At 39.9% G+C, this 16,117-nt stretch overlaps 1 long non-coding RNA gene across 1 annotated transcript in view; it reads left to right on the plus strand.

Moving 5' to 3' along the window:
- LOC132830555 (uncharacterized) overlaps positions 1–16,117 on the plus strand; it is a 30,843-nt gene that overhangs the window by 13,426 nt on the left and 1,300 nt on the right. The gene's annotated exons all lie outside the window — the stretch shown is intronic.

Genomic DNA, 16,117 nt, shown 5'->3' on the forward strand with positions numbered 1-16,117 from the left:
TCCAAGGAGACAAGTATCCATTCACCGAGTCACCTTTTATTTACATATGCACAGTAAATGGATTCTGACTAGCCTGGTCAGAGCCAGTCCCTAGAATGAGGGACTTTCTGAATCTCCTGTTTATGTCTGTCAGCCAGAGGTCCCTGATTGGCCCAGGTTATCAACTCCAATCAAGGATGTCATCGTCAATGAGATCCAACTGGTCATTATTCCAATCACTATATAGTAGATTTCCAGAAGGCATTTTTTCAAGGTGACATTTACAAGGTTACTACATACCATAAGAGCTTATGGTGTAAAGGGTAACACATTGGCATGGATAGAGGATTGTTAGGCTAAAAGAAAACAAGCTGGAGATAAATTAATCATTGTGATTGAGTGGTGTCATAGAGTAATATAGGTACAGCACAAAAACAGACTCTTCAGCCCAACTTCTCCATGCTGACCAGATATCCTAATCTAATCTAGTCCCATTTGCCAGCATTTGGCCCATATCCCTCTAAAGCCTTTCTATGCATATACCATCCAGCTGCCTTTTAAATGCTGTAATTGTACTAGCCTCCACCACTTCCTCTGTTAGCTCATCCCATACGTGCACTACCCTCTGTGTGAAAACGTTGCCGCTTAGGTCCCTTTCATAGCTTTCCCCTCTCACCCTAAACCTATGCCCTCTAGTTTTGGACTCCCCCACTCCAGGGAAAAGATCTTGTCTACTTATCCTAACCATACCCCTCATGATTTTATAAATCTATATAAGGTCACCCCTCAGTCCCCTACACTCCAGGGAAAATAGCTCCAACCTATTCAGCCTCTCCCTATAGCTCAAATCATCCAACCTTGGCAATGATTTGGACATGCCGGTGTTGGACTGGGGTGTACAAAGTTAAAAATCACAACACCACGTTATAGTCCAAAAGGTTTAATTGGAAGCACACTAGCTTTCGGAGCACCAGGTGGTTGTGGAGGACACAATTGTAAGGCACAGAATTTATAGCAAAAGTTTACAGTGTGATGTAACTGAAATTATACATTGAAAAATACTTGATTGTCTGTTGAGTCTTTCATCTGTTCGAATACCATGATAGTTTCACTTCTTTCATGTGTAAATCACAAAACTTTTTTTAAAAGTTGCATTCTCAGGTTAACTGTAACAATTGGTGTTAGCTAGACAATATGTTGAAGGTGTTAGCCCCCTGTGTTCTCTGTCTGTGCCACAATGTTTAGATCGATTCTAATCTAAAAAGTGAGATAATAGAGTTTTACATGAATTCATGCAGTTTCTGAGCAAAGTACAATGTAACTCTGCAAGTACAAATTCAGCAGAGGCTGATAGCTAAGTTACATACACAAAGGGAGAGCCTCAACGGGGACCTTAGGTTCATGTCTACCAATGACTACCATTGCGCTATACACACACACACACACACACACACACACACACACACACACACGCATACAGACACTCTCACACAGAATTTTGCTATAAATTTTGTGCCTTACAATTGTGTCCTCCACAACCACCTGATGAAGGAGCGGCACTCCGAAAGCTAGTGTGCTTCCAATTAAACCTGTTGGACCATAACGTGATGTTGTGATTTTTAACTTTGTAAACCCTGGCAACATCCTTGTAAATCTTTCCTGAATCGTTTCAAGTTTCACAACATCCTTCCGATAGGAAGGAGACCAAAACTGAACACGGTATTCCAAAAGTGGCCTAACCAATATCCTGTACATGACCTCCCAACTCCTATACTCAATACTCTGACCAATAAAGGAAAGCAAACCAAACTTCTTCTTCACTATCCTATCTACCTTCGACTCTGCTTTCAAAAACTATGAACCTGCACTCCAAGGTCTCTTTGTTTAGCAACACTCCCCAGGACCTTACCATTAGTGTATAAGTCCTGCTCTGATTTGTTTTTCCAAAATGCAGCATCTCGCATTTATCTAAATTAAACTCCATCTGCCATTCGTCAGCCCATTGGTCCATCTGATCAAGATCCTGTTGTATTCTGAGGCAACCTTCTTTGCTGTTCACTACATCTCCCATTTTGGTGTCATCTGCAAACTTACTAACTGTACCTCCTATGTTCACATTCAAATTATTTCTATAAATGACAAAAAGTAGTGGACCCAGCACCGATCTTTATGGCACACCACTGGTCACAGGCCTCACGTCTGAAAAGCAACCTTCAACCACCGCCCTTTGTCTTCCAACTCCAAGCCAGTTCTGTATCCAAATGGCTACTTCCTCCTGTCAACCTTGCTTATCAGTGTCCCGTGAGGAACTTTGTTGAACACCTTACTGAAATCCATATAGATCATGTCTACCACTCTGTCCTCATCAATCCTCTTTGTTATTTCTTCAAAAAACTTAATCAAGTTCGTGAGACATGATTTTCCATGCACAAAGCCATGCTAACTATCTCCAATCAGTCCTTGCCTTTCCAAATACATGTAAATCCTATCCCTCAGGATTCCCTCAACAACTTGCCCACCACCAATGTCAGGCTCACGGGTCTGAAGTTCCCTAGCTTTTCCTTACCACCTTTCTTAAATAGTGGCACCTTATTAGCCAACTTCTAGTCTTCTGGCACCTCACCTGTGACAATCGATGATACAAATATCATAGCATTGGGCCTGAAGAAGGGCTTATGCCCGAAACGTCGAATCTCCTGTTCCTTGGATGCTGCCTGACCTGCTGCGCTTTTCCAGCAACACATTTTCAGCTCTGATCTCCAGCATCTGCAGACCTCACTTTCTCCCCAATAATCACTTCTCTAGCTTCCCACAGAGTTCCAAAATACACCTGATCAGATCCTGGGATTTATTCACTTTTATGCATTTCAAGTCATCCAGCACCATCACCTCCATAATATGGATATTTTTCAAACTGTCACCATCTATTTCCCCACATTCTATATCCTCCATGTCCTTCTCCACAGTAAACACTGATGCAAAATACTCATTTAGTATCTCCCCCATCTCCTGTGGCTCCCCACATAAGCTGCCTTGCTGGTCTTTGCCGAGCCCTATTCTCTCCCTGGTTATCCTTTCATCCTCAATGTATTTATAAAAACCCTTTTGTTTCTCCTTAATTATATTTGCCAAAACTATCTCATGTCCCCTTTTTGCCCTCCTGATTTCCCAGTATACTCCTACTGCCTTTTTATTCTTCTAAGGATTCACTCGATCTCTCCTGTCTATACCTGATATATACTGCCTCCTTTTTCTTAACTAAATCCTCAACTACTCCAGTCATTCAGCAGTGCCTACACCTACCAGCCTTTCCTTTCATCCTCACAGGAATATACTGCCTCTGAACTCTTGTTATCTCATTTCTGAAGGCTTTCCATTTTCCAGCCATCCCTTTATCTGCGAACATCTGCCCTCAATCAAACTTTGAAAGTTCTTGCCTAATACCATCAAAATTCGCCTTTCTCCAATTAAGAACTTCAAATTTTAGATCCAGTCTATACTTTTCCATCACTATTTTAAAACTAATAGAATTATGATTGCTGGTCCCAAAGTGCTCCCCCACTGACACCTCAGTCACCTGCACTGCCTTATTTCCCAAGAGTATGTCAGGTTTTGCACCTTCTGTAGTAGGTACATCCACATACTGAATCAGAAAATGTTCTTTCACATACTTAACAAATTCCTCTCCATCTAAATCATTAACATTATGGCAGTCCCAGTCCATGTTTGGAAAGTTAAAATCCCGCACCATAACCACCCTATTATTCTTACAGATAAGTGAGATTTTCTGACAAATTTGTTTCTCAATTTCCTGCTGACTATTAGGGGGTCTATAATCCAGTCCCAATAAGGTCTTCATCCCTTTCTTATTTCTTAGTTCCACCCAAATAACTTCCCTGGATGTATTCCCAGAATATCCTCCCTAAGTACAGCTGTAACGCTATCCCTTACCAAGAATGCTACTCCCTTTCCTTTCTTAGCCCCCCTTTCTATCCTTTCTATAGCATTTGTATGTTGGAACATTAACCTGCCAGTCCTGTCCATCCCTGAGCCACGCTTCTGTAATTGCTATGATATCCCATTCCCATGTTCCTAACCATGCCCTGAGTTCATCTGCCTTCTCTGTTAGGCCTCCTGTATTGAAGTACAGTAAATGCAGTTTAATTTATCAATCCTACCTTGTTCTCTGCTTTGTTCTTTGCCTGCCCTGACTGTTTGATTCGCTCCCTTTCTCAGCTTAATCTCTCTCCTCAGTATTTTCCTGGGACCACACCTCCCCCCCTCCAACTCCCCAAACCATGCAACCTTACTAGTTTAAATCCTCCTGAGCAGTTCTACCAAATCTCCCTGCTGGTATATTAGTCCCCTTCAAATTCAGGTGCAATTGGTCCTTCTTGTACAAGTCACTTCTACCCTAGAAGAAATTCCAATGATCCAAAAATGTGAATTCTTTTCCCCTATGAACTTCCTATGTTCTCCCTTCAGAATCCCAACCTGTTCCCTTCCTATGTGATTAGTTCCAATGTGTACAATGAACGCCTGCTGGTCCCTCTCCCCTTTTGAGAACATTCTGCACCCTCTCTGAGACATCCTTGATCCTGGTACTTGGGAGGCAACACACCATTCTGATTTTTCGCTCCTGGCCACAGAAACATATGTCTGTGCCTCTGACTAGAGAGTCTCCTATCAAATTGATTGCTTGGGACCCAAAGTATCCCTCATTACATTATGCCAGTTTCAATACCAAAAACTTGGTTGTTCGTGCTACATTCCCTTAAGAGTTCATCATCGCCTACGTTTCTCAAAACAGCATACTTGTTTGAAATGGATAGCCTCATAAGACTCCTACAGTACCTGCCTACCCCTCCTACCTTTCCTGGAGTTAACCCATCTACCTGACTGTACCTGTGACTTTTCTCCCTTCCTATAACTGCCATCCATCACACCCCCTTGCTCTTGTAAATTCCTCATTGCCTCTAACTGCCGCTCCAACTGATCCATGCAAACTGATAGAATTCACAACCAAAGATACTTCCTGGAGACATAATCATCAGTAACATGGAAACTCTCCCTATATTTGCACAACCAACAGGAAGAGTATATCACTCTACTAAAGGCCATCTTTGCTCCTTCACAATTTGCAGACCCAGAAATAGCCCCATTGTTTTGCTTTAAAAAGTACAGTGCTCAGACTAACTTAGTACTAATGGTTTATATTTTTAAAATTTAATCAAGAGACATTGTATGCAGTGACTAGGATCAATGTTGAGGCTTCAATTATTTATGTATCAATTCTCAATTTTCCCCTTTATCCACCTTGCCTGTTACTTCCTCAAATAATTCGAATAGATTTGAGAAACATAATTTGTGAAAAGGAAAACCAAATGATCACATTCTGATTTTCTAAGAATCCTGCTATTATTGCTGGCCATTGATTTGAGGATAGTGTCAAATTTGTTGCAGGTTTCTTCCATGTGCCCTGATGTGGCCAATTCTCAACCACAGGTCTTTGAATATATGAGGCAGGATATCCCATGAGGTAGTGGTTTCTGGAGAACAGGATTCCATAAAATATGGGGGAGCAGAAGTCAGCCATTTGGACAATTTAGTCTGCTCCACTATTTAATGAATTCATAGTTGATCTAATTATTTTCAACTCCATTTTTTGCTGCTTCCTTGGACCCATTGATTCATTTCCTTTGCTTTCATTCTCTGCCATTGTTCTACTTCATCATTAAGGCACTTGGACTGAAAGCATGATGCAGACTTGATGGGTGTGTTATTGCCATTTTTAATGATTTGTAGCAATCACCTCAAAGTCATTAAAGTCAATGCTGCTGGAGCATTTCAGCAAGAGCTTCAAGGGCTAAATCTAATGTTTTATTGACTGGAAAGTGTGCAAATGTTTAGAAGGTATTCCCACTGTGAGTAAAAAATGAGGTCTGCAGATGCTGGAGATCACAGCTGCAAATGTGTTGCTGGTCAAAGCACAGCAGGCCAGGCAGCATCTCAGGAATAGAGAATTCGACGTTTCGAGCATAAGCCCTTCATCAGGAATCTGAGACCTATTGACAATTTGGAGCAATAGTAAATCCAGGGATGAAAAAAGACTAGTTTTAAGAAACAAACGGAAGGGTGTCAAAATAATAAAGGAAAAAAGTGAAAACTTAATAGGTAATGAAAATAATATGCTTCCATTGACATAATAAAGCTCATAGCTAAAATTAAATTGAAGAGCTATTATAGTAGTAGAAAGCCTAACAACACTGCCGACAAGAGTGTAGGAGGAAAGAAAAGGATGGTAAAACCATAGCAGTCAAACAAGTGGAGTCGGTTCCCTCAAAATATACTAGAAAAAGAAAGATGGGTCAGAAATCAAAAACAAAATTCCTGAATATTGCCATAAAAATCAAACCACTGAGATTTCTTGGATAAACTCAACAGGTTTGCAGCATATGTGGAGAGAAAACAGAATTTACATTTTGGGTCCAGTAACCCTTCTTCTGAACTGATTGCAGCTGAGTAAAGATTGGTATGTATGCTGAAGTTGGGGTGGAGGGAGCATGGTGTCAAAGTAAATAATACGTGGAAATACAACTCAGAGAGAGAAAACAACAATTGGACAAAGGAATGGGTAAAGCTCAACCTGGGACAATCATTGGCTATTAGTAGCTGACAATGGTTTAATTGTGGTAGCAACCCATTTGATGACTGGGCCTGGTGTGTGGACTTGGGAAAGAACATGGAAGACGATGCTTAGGCCCTAAAAATATTGAATTTGATTTTGAATCCTGAAGGTTGCAGGATTCCCAAGTGGAAAATGAAATGCTGCTCCTTCCAGCTTGCATGCTGGGTCTGCTACCATGCTCCAGTGAAACTCAACATAAGTAAAATAAGCAAGTCAGTTTTTGGAGGTCACTGAAGATATAATTCCACTTCCAGAGGGGCTAACGAAGGATTCAATATTTATTGGAGGTTACAAACTAGTCCTTTGATATAGAATTGGATAAAAGAGTGACCTAATAAGTGTAGATGTTGTAGTTATACTTGGAGTCATAGAAGAAAAACCTATAGAAGGAATTGATTTTATCTTGGGAATGACCTGGTTGAGTCAGAAATATTGGCTTCACAAAGGGTGTTTGAGCAACCAGTATTACTTTTAAAAAAACCTGAAATGCCATATGAGGAACACCTTGGATTGTTTTGTGACAGTTTTGCAACTAGATCTCAGGCTGATAAAAGTTGACAAAATTAGGACGAGTCTATACAAAAGGGAGATGAAATGGAATTTAGTTATCTAATGCTAGATATGAAAACATAGCTAAAAAGGATGAAGATAAAGCAAATTAGACTGACCTGTTTAGTCCATAGTTTAATGATTTTATATATGTGATTTTCTTTTTAAGAGTTTGGAATCTAAACTAGTGGTACAAGGTGCTGCCTCTATGTGTGAAGGGATTTAAAAAATAATCCAGTCAATCGTCCCAGACCTTGACTTTAAATCAATATGTGCATCATGGAATGTTAAGGGAAGTTTGTTTATGTTGTTTATATTACAACATGAGGGAACAATATTAAGCCAAGAGTAGCATGGTGGTTCAGTGGTTAGCACTACTGCCTCACAGCAGCAGAAACCTGAATTTGATGCCAGATAGATTACTGCCTGTATTGAGTTTGGACATTCTCCCTGTATCTATATGGGTTCCTCTGGGTGCTCCTGTTTCCTACCACAGTCCAAAGATATGTAGGCAATGTGGATTGGTCATGTTAAACTGCCCCATCGTCTTCAGTGCTATGCAGACTAAGTGGATTAGCCAGGATAAATGTGGAATTCTAGGAATAGGGTGACGTGCTGCGTCTGGGTGGGATGGTCTTCAGAGGGTTCATGCTGACCCGGTGGGCTGAATAGCCTCTTACTGAACTGTAGGGATTCATGATGTTATTTGCTTAGCAGAAGCCAGATTGTTCTTTTATTTAAGGGAAGTTACAAAAGTTTTAATTCCATTAAAAAAAAATCTGAATAGGTTCAGATGCAAGAATGGTTTCACCAGGAAAAAGGAGTTTGTTTAGAACAGTTAAGGGAATATTTTGCTTCAGTGTAAGGTTTTAAGGTTTTGAAAACCTCTATAGTTAGAAATTTAAATTGATCATTTAAAGTTATTCAAGTCTAATATCTCAAATGCATGAGTCAAAGAGAAAGGACTACCTTAAGTTGACCTACAGATTTTAAAGAGAAGGAAAATTTATCTGGACTTTGATTATCTGTAAAATGATAGTGTTGAGGAGTAGGTGGGATTTTGTATTGCCAGGTGTTGAAATTTTTTAAACTGTGATATAGAGTATGTTGATAGCTTTGCTTTTTTATATTAACTTATAAATTACTTTATTTTTTTAAACCGAATCTGCAGCCTGAATGCTAGTCTTTCTGTGAAAGACCATCACATTAAATAAGAATAAAACACAAAATATGTTCTGTCCAGACAGATTTCATTCTGGGATCTGATTCATCTCTTGGTAATATCAGTTTGGATCATAACATCAACTTATTTAACAGAAATGCAACAAATTGATCCTGAGTTGAAAGAGCTGTATTAAACCATCTTCTCAGAAAATGAGTCAGAACTAATACCTGAGTGTTATTGTTTCAAGAATATACTGGTAATGTTAGTGAGGAAATTGAGAACTTTCTGAATAGCAGGCGGTGAGCCAATCAGTGGTAGCTTCTTCTGAGTATTGTAATAAAATGTGTTAGGTGGCTCACAAAATTCCAATGGTGGCTCACTTCAGGATGAGCAAAATGCAGTCTCAAAAGCTAAAATACTTTTATTGGTCAAGATTGCATAAAGATGTGGTTAAATTTTGTCAGACATGTCATACATGTAAAATAGTGGAGAAACCTGAACTATCAATTAAGCATGCGCCCTTAATTCTATTCCCAAGTTTTTGAGAACCATTTAGCAAAGTCTTCATAGATTTGTGAGTGGGCAAACACTTAATAGATGAATACTATGTGGCTAAATGTGAAGTTATACACTTTGGTGTGTAAAACAGAAAGGAAGAGTATTATTCAAATGGTGATAAATTGGGAAGTATAATGTACAAAGGTGTCTGGGTGTCCTTGTAAAAAAGTCAATGAAAGTAGACAGGCAGATGCAGCAAGAATTAGAAAGGCAAATGGTCTTCATTGCAAGAGGATTTGAGTTCAGAAACAGGGATGTCTTACTGCAACTGTACAGAGCTGAAAATGTGTTGCTGGAAAAGCGCAGCAGGTCAGGCAGCATCCAAAGAGCAGGAGAATCGACATTTCGGGCATGAGCCCTTCTGGAAATAGGATAGCCCCCAATATCCACTAAAAACCCACCAACTTCCACAGTTATCTTGACTATACCTCCTGACACCCTGTTTCCTATAAAGATTATTCCATTCTCATAGTTCCTCCATCTCTGTTGCATCTGTTCTAGTGATGCCAACTTTGACACAGGAGCTTCCAAAATGTCCATCTTAGAACATAGAACATAGAAAAATACAGCGCAGTACAGGCCCTTCGGCCCTCGATGTTGCGCCAATCCAAGCCCACCTAACCTACACTAGCCCACTTTCCTCCATATGCCTATCCAATGCCTGTTTAAATGCCCATAAAGAGGGAGAGTCTACCACTGTTACTGGCAGGGCATTCCATGAACTCACGACTCGCTGAGTAAAGAATCTACCCCTAACGTCAGTCCCATATCTACCACCCCTTAATTTAAAGCTATGCCCCCTCGTAATATCTGACTCCATACGTGGAAAAAGGTTCTCAGGGTCAACCCTATCTAAACCCCTAATCTTCTTCCTGAACCGACGATTCCCCAGTACTGTCATTAACAGGGCCCTCAGCCAGGTCTGACCCATCTTCTATGCTTTGGCCCTCACACCCGTCTTCCCTCCCACAACAGCAATAGGATCCCCCTTGTCCTTATCTCATTCCACCAGCACACATATCCAGAGGATCTTTCCACCACTTCTGCCACCTCCAGCAAGATACCACCATCAGACACATATTCCCCTCCCCTGCCTTGTCAGCCTTCTGAAGGGAACAGTGTGTTCCCTCTGGACCTGGTCCACTCTTCCTTCACTTCCAACAGCCCTGCACCTGCAACTGCGCAGGTGTAACACCTATCCATTTCCTTCCTCCCTCCTCAGTATTCAAGGGCCCAAACACACCTTCCAGATGAAGCAGTGTTTAATCTGCACTTCACTCAATCTAGTCTGCTGCATTTGCTGCTCACAATGTGGTTTCCTTTACATTGGGAAAGCAAAGCATAGACTGGGTGACAGCTTCGCAGAACACCTATGTAATGTCCATAAAAAAGACCCTGAGCTTCCAGTTGCCTGCCACTTTAACATACCACCCTATTCCCTGACCAACATCTCAGTCTCAGGCTTGTTGCAATGCTTCAGCAAAGCTCAGTGCAAGCTGGAAGAACAGCGCCTCATTTCCACTTGGGGACCCTGCACCCCCCCCCCGCCAAACTCAATATCAAGTTCAACAAATTTAGGGCTTGAGCTCTCCCATGTCCCTTATCCCAATCCCCATACACCATGCCTAGTTATCATGTAGTCTGCTATTACACACAACATATTATTAGCCACTGACAGTCCCTATTATTAGCTATTCACCCTCCTAGCCAGATCGTTATCCACGCCTTTGTCTGTCCAACTTTTCTTCTCTCTCTTTGGGCACTATTCCCACCCTATCGTTTACTCCTTACCCCCTCCCTCCATCTTATCTTCTGCATATAAACCAACATTTTCCTAGCTACCATCAGTTCTGAGGAAGAATCACCCTATTCAAAATTTTTACTCTAATTTCTCTTCACAGATGCTGCTAGACCTGCTGAGTTTTTCTAGCAATTTCTGTTATTGTTTCATTCAACAGGAATGGCAGGACTATACTTTTGAAGTGAGTTTGGGTCACTGGAGCTTGGAAGGATGAGAGGAGATCTGATTGAAACATAAAATTCTAACAGGGCTAGACAGATTTGATGCAGGGAGGATATTTTCCCTGCTTGGTGAGTCAATAACCAGGGGTCACAGACGCAGCGTACAAGGTAGGCCATTTAGGACTGGGATGAGGAAACATTTCTTTACTCAAACAGTAGTGAAGCTGTATTCTCTCCCATAGAAAGCTTTGGAAGCCAAGTCACCGCTCATATTTGTTGTGGTTATTCCCTTTACACAAACCACAGGAGGACTCAAGTATGAAGTTTAACTTTGTGTTTATTCAAACAATCTCAGACTTAGACTATCTAAACAGAATTCTGTCTAATTCTCTGCCTAGATCTGTTTGGCTCTGTTCCACATCTATCTTATCTCAGTACAATATCTGTCTCCCATGTCTGTCTGATATATATGTACAGTAAATCATCAACCTTTATACAGATACATTGCTTACATTTCATTCTTATATAATAAACAGAAATCTTCCATTCTATGTCTTTCTCATATCCTGTTTGCAGGAATTTGCTTCTACTCTCAAGTTTGGTCTCAAGATTGTTATAGATCTGAGCATCATTAAAGTTCCTGTAGTCATTTCTGCTGGCATGGATCCTTAAGATGTTCAAGGTTCATGGTCTGGTAAAATGTGCCTATAGTACCAACTTGTAAGGCGTTATCTTATTCCTGTTTTAATGCCTTTTTATTAAACCTTACTTCTTTCTCAATATAATTTAAGAAAAAGATGGGTACATTTTTTTAGATTTTAAAGGCATCAAGGGATATGGGGAGAAAGTGGGAATACAGCATTGAGATAGAGAATCAGCCATGACCATACAAGTTGGAGCAGCTTAAAAAGGTTGAATGGCCTACTGCTGCTACTTTTTTCTGTTTCTATGTGTAGAACCCCTGCCTAATTCTAGGAGTAGGAATCAGTATCCATTAACAATTAAGGATATCTCAATAAGATTTCCTAGAGCAGTACTGGGAAAAATTATAGAAAAATGGTAGTGGGAAAACTAGTTCTTTTTAAAAAAAAAGGTTTGTGTTACTCAAGGAAATACAATCAGGTCAAGGTTGTAATTTTATGTTACATATTGAAAGAAGTAATTATTAATATGTGAATTATGTCTTCAATGCATTTGCATTCTCAAGGGGCATTAGAAAGATACCATCAAAACTTTAAAGACCATGATGAGAACTTATTGTCAGGAATGTCCTAATGATTGGGAGAAAAAGAATTTCCTTATTAGTTCACGATTAAAGAAGTCCCTATTTAGTCCACTGGATTTAATCCTTTTGAACTGACATATAGGTATAAAGTGAGAGCTGCCCTAAGTTCATTAAAGAAGTATTTATAAACTAAAGCTCAGAAACTACACCTCTGATATATGTGTCAAGTTTCTGAGAAAAAACCTCCGAATTGGTCAAAAAATGTTCAAAGATTGCTTAACACAGAATGAAAGACATTAGATTAAAATGGCAAAACTTTAAATTTATTGGTGGAGATGAGGTGCTAATGCTGTCATCTATCATTGGGTACCAGTGAAATTTACTAACCCTTATAAAATTAATATCACCATATGCAACTTCCCATACAAGCTACTCACAATCCTGAAGTAGAAAAATGTTGCTGTTCTTTAAGTTAGTCACTGGGTCAAAATCCTAGAATTATCTCCATAATGGCATAGTGGGCCTATTTAAGGAAATAGTCACAAGTCACAAGTCGCTCAAGAAGACAGCTAACCATCACCTTTTCAAGGGCAACGTGGGATGGGCAATAAATGCTGGGTGAGCCAGAGACATACATATACAATGACTGATTAATAAAAAAAAAGTTAGGTTGGCCATCCCATGCTGAAACAAGGTTAGAGGGGCTGCGATAAATCTCACTGTACAAATGCTTCCAGTTAATTGACATCTGTTTCACCACGTAGAAGGATACATACAGCAAGTGAATGGAAACATTACTACCTCCAGCTTCGTCTCTAGTCTCACATTATGCCAATTTGGATTTATATTTCTTCCTCATTACTGGATTATATTCTAGTTTCTCATTTAAAAAAAAAAATCCTTCCACTATCCTTCCAATGTGAATAACTTTATATTTTCTGACATTATATTCCATGTGTCATGATTTTTTTTTCCATTCATAACCTGTATTAATCCCTTTGTAGTCTCTTTGCAATCTCCCCATAGCTTACATTCTCACTTAACTTTGTATCACCAACAAATTTGGATACATTAGTCATTGATATATTTAAATTGTTGTTGCCTGAACACTAATCCTTGAGATATTCCTATTTATTACATTTTACCAACCTGAAAATGGTTTGTTTATTCCTATTCTGTTTCCCATCTTTCAATCAATCTTCAATCTATGCTAATATACTACCCAAACCCAATAGCCCTAATTTTCTGTAAGGAAGTGTGCGCCTTTAACAACTTTTTGACTAATTTTCCTATCAGATCCAATTGTTCATGGTTATCTACACTACTGATTGCAACCTCAAAGATCTCAACATATTTGTCAAGCATCGTTTCTCTTTCACAAATCTGTGTTGGCGCAGCCTAATCACTTGTCCTGTTCCCATGGTTTTGGATCTTATAGGGGCATGAATGACATTGACTATGGTGAAATTTGTGGTAGGACTGGATGAGAATCCATGAAGAGAATGCAGGGAGTTCTGGACAAACAAAGTAAACGCATCTACTATCTTTGTGATTACCTCTTTAAAATCATAGAATTTCAACTGTCAGGTTGACTCTAAGCCCCATTAATTTCTCCTGTACCAATTATTTACTAATAATATTCCTAAACTCAGCTACACTAATAATTTGGTTCATCACAATTTACAGAATATTATTCTTTTGTTGAAAAGACAGGTAAAGTTATTCCCTATTGCAATTTAGCTGCTTTCTGCATCTTTTTAAAATTCACTTTTTTGAACATCGGCATCGCTGGCTGGCAAGCATTTTTAACTTGTCTGTAGTTGCCCTTGAGAAGGTGATGGTGAGCTTCATTTGTGAAGCGCTGCAGTCCACCTGCTTTAGGTTGAACCAAGATGCCATTAGGGAGGGAATTCCATGATTTTGACCCTGCAGCAATGAAGAAATGGTGATATATATCAAAGTCCGCATGGAGTGTGGCTTGGAGAGAAACTTGCAGTTGGTGGTGTTCCTATGTATCTGCTACCCTTATCCTTCTAGATAGAAGTGGTTAATGGGTTTGAAAGGTGTTATTCTAGGGATGTTTGGTGAATTTCTGCAGTATATTTTGTAGATAGTACACACTGTTGTTATTGCGCATTAGTGCAAGAGGATGCCAATCAAGTGGACTGATTTGTTCTGGATGGTCTCAAGGTTGAGTGTTATTGGAACTGCACCCATCCAGGCAAATGGGGAGTTTTCAACCATACTCCTGACTTTTGCCTTGTAGATGATGGAGAGGTTTTATGGAATCAGGAGGTGAGTTACTTGCCACAGTATTCCTAGACTTTGGCCTGCTTTTGTAACCATTGCATTTATGTTGTGAGGAGAAAGTGAGGACTGTAGATGCTGGAGATCAGAGCTGAAAAATGTGTTGCTAGAAAAGCGCAGCAGGTTAGGCAGCATCCAAGGAGCAGGAGAATCGACATTTTGGGCATAAGCCCTTCTTCAGGAATGAGGAGGGTGTGCCAAGCAGGCTAAAATAAAAGGTAGGGAGGAGGGACTGATGATCACAAGTCAACTGATGGGTCGGTAACTGGCAGTGTTGGATTTGTCCTGCTTTTTATGTACAAACTTTGCTGGGCAATTTTGTACATGGATGGGTAGTTGTCAGCATTGTAACTGTACTCTTAAAAGTTTGGCTACAGGAGCAGCAAGTTCTGGAGCACAAGTCTTCAACACTATCGCTGGAATGCTTTCAGAGCCCATTGCCTATGCAGTATCCAGCGTCTTCAACTGTTTCCTGATATCACATAAAGTGAATCAAATTGGCTCAACACTGCTATCTGTCATGATAAGAGGCCACTGGAGGAGTGCAAGATGGATTATCTACCTTGCACTTCTGGCTGAATATTATTGCAAATCCTTCAGCCTTATCTTTTGCATTGATGTGATGGACCTTCCATCATTGAGGATGAGAATATTTGTGTAGCCTCCTCCTTCAGTGAGTTGTTTAATTGTCCACTGCCATTCATGATTGGATATGGCACACGACAGAGCTTAGATCTCATCCATTAGTTGTGGGCACACTTCGATCTATCACTTGCTGCTTATACTATTTGGCATGTAAGTAGTCCTGTTTGATAGCTTCATCAGATTGACATTTCATTTTACAGAATGCATGGTGCTGCTCTGGCATGTCATCCTGCACTCTCAATTGAACTAGGGTTGATCTCCCGACTTAGTGAATAATAGTCAAGTAGAGGATATGCTGGACCATGAGGTTATAAATTGTGCTGGAATACAATTCTGCTGCTGTTGATGGTCCACTGCACCTCGTGGATGCCCAGTCTTGAGTTGCTAGATCTGTTCAAAGTCTGTCCCATTTAGTAAGGTGATTGTGTCACCCAACACAATGGAAATTATTCTCAATGTGAAGGTGTGAAGCAGTAATGCTAACCACAGAGCCACTGTACCACTCACAGAACCAGGAACTCGTTATTTTTTTCATATAAATATTGCATTTCTATAACCTCTCTGTGATCAGTCAATACAGATGAAAGATCAAATCTGGGACCATCAGTTGATAATTCTGTATATAATATATATATTATAAGTGAAGATAATTGAACCTTGCTCAAGAGTGTTTAAGTATGCTGCAGTTTTTATCTTTGTCAGGTGGTGGTGCAGTTGTCTTGTTTTTGGAGGGAGAGGCAAGCTGAAATAGCCTCTCTGCCACAAATTGAAAAACATGTCTCAAAAAGCAACCATTTATATAGCATAGTAACAGGATGTTCATGGTTAAGCAGGTGTGTATGTTCCACATAAGCCTCTTTGAACCCTTCTATTCCTTTATCTCACGTGTACTAATCCAGCCATCCTTTAAAAGCATCTATACCCCAACTGTTCCCTGTGGCAGCAAGTGCCACACTATCACAACTCTTCATGAATAGTTTTCTGTAGAATTCCTTATTTAACTTATCGATGACTATTTTACATTTATGGTCCCTAGTTT

This window comes from Hemiscyllium ocellatum, chromosome 31 (genome assembly GCF_020745735.1).
Source record: "Hemiscyllium ocellatum isolate sHemOce1 chromosome 31, sHemOce1.pat.X.cur, whole genome shotgun sequence".
Classification (NCBI taxonomy): Eukaryota; Metazoa; Chordata; class Chondrichthyes; order Orectolobiformes; family Hemiscylliidae; genus Hemiscyllium; species Hemiscyllium ocellatum.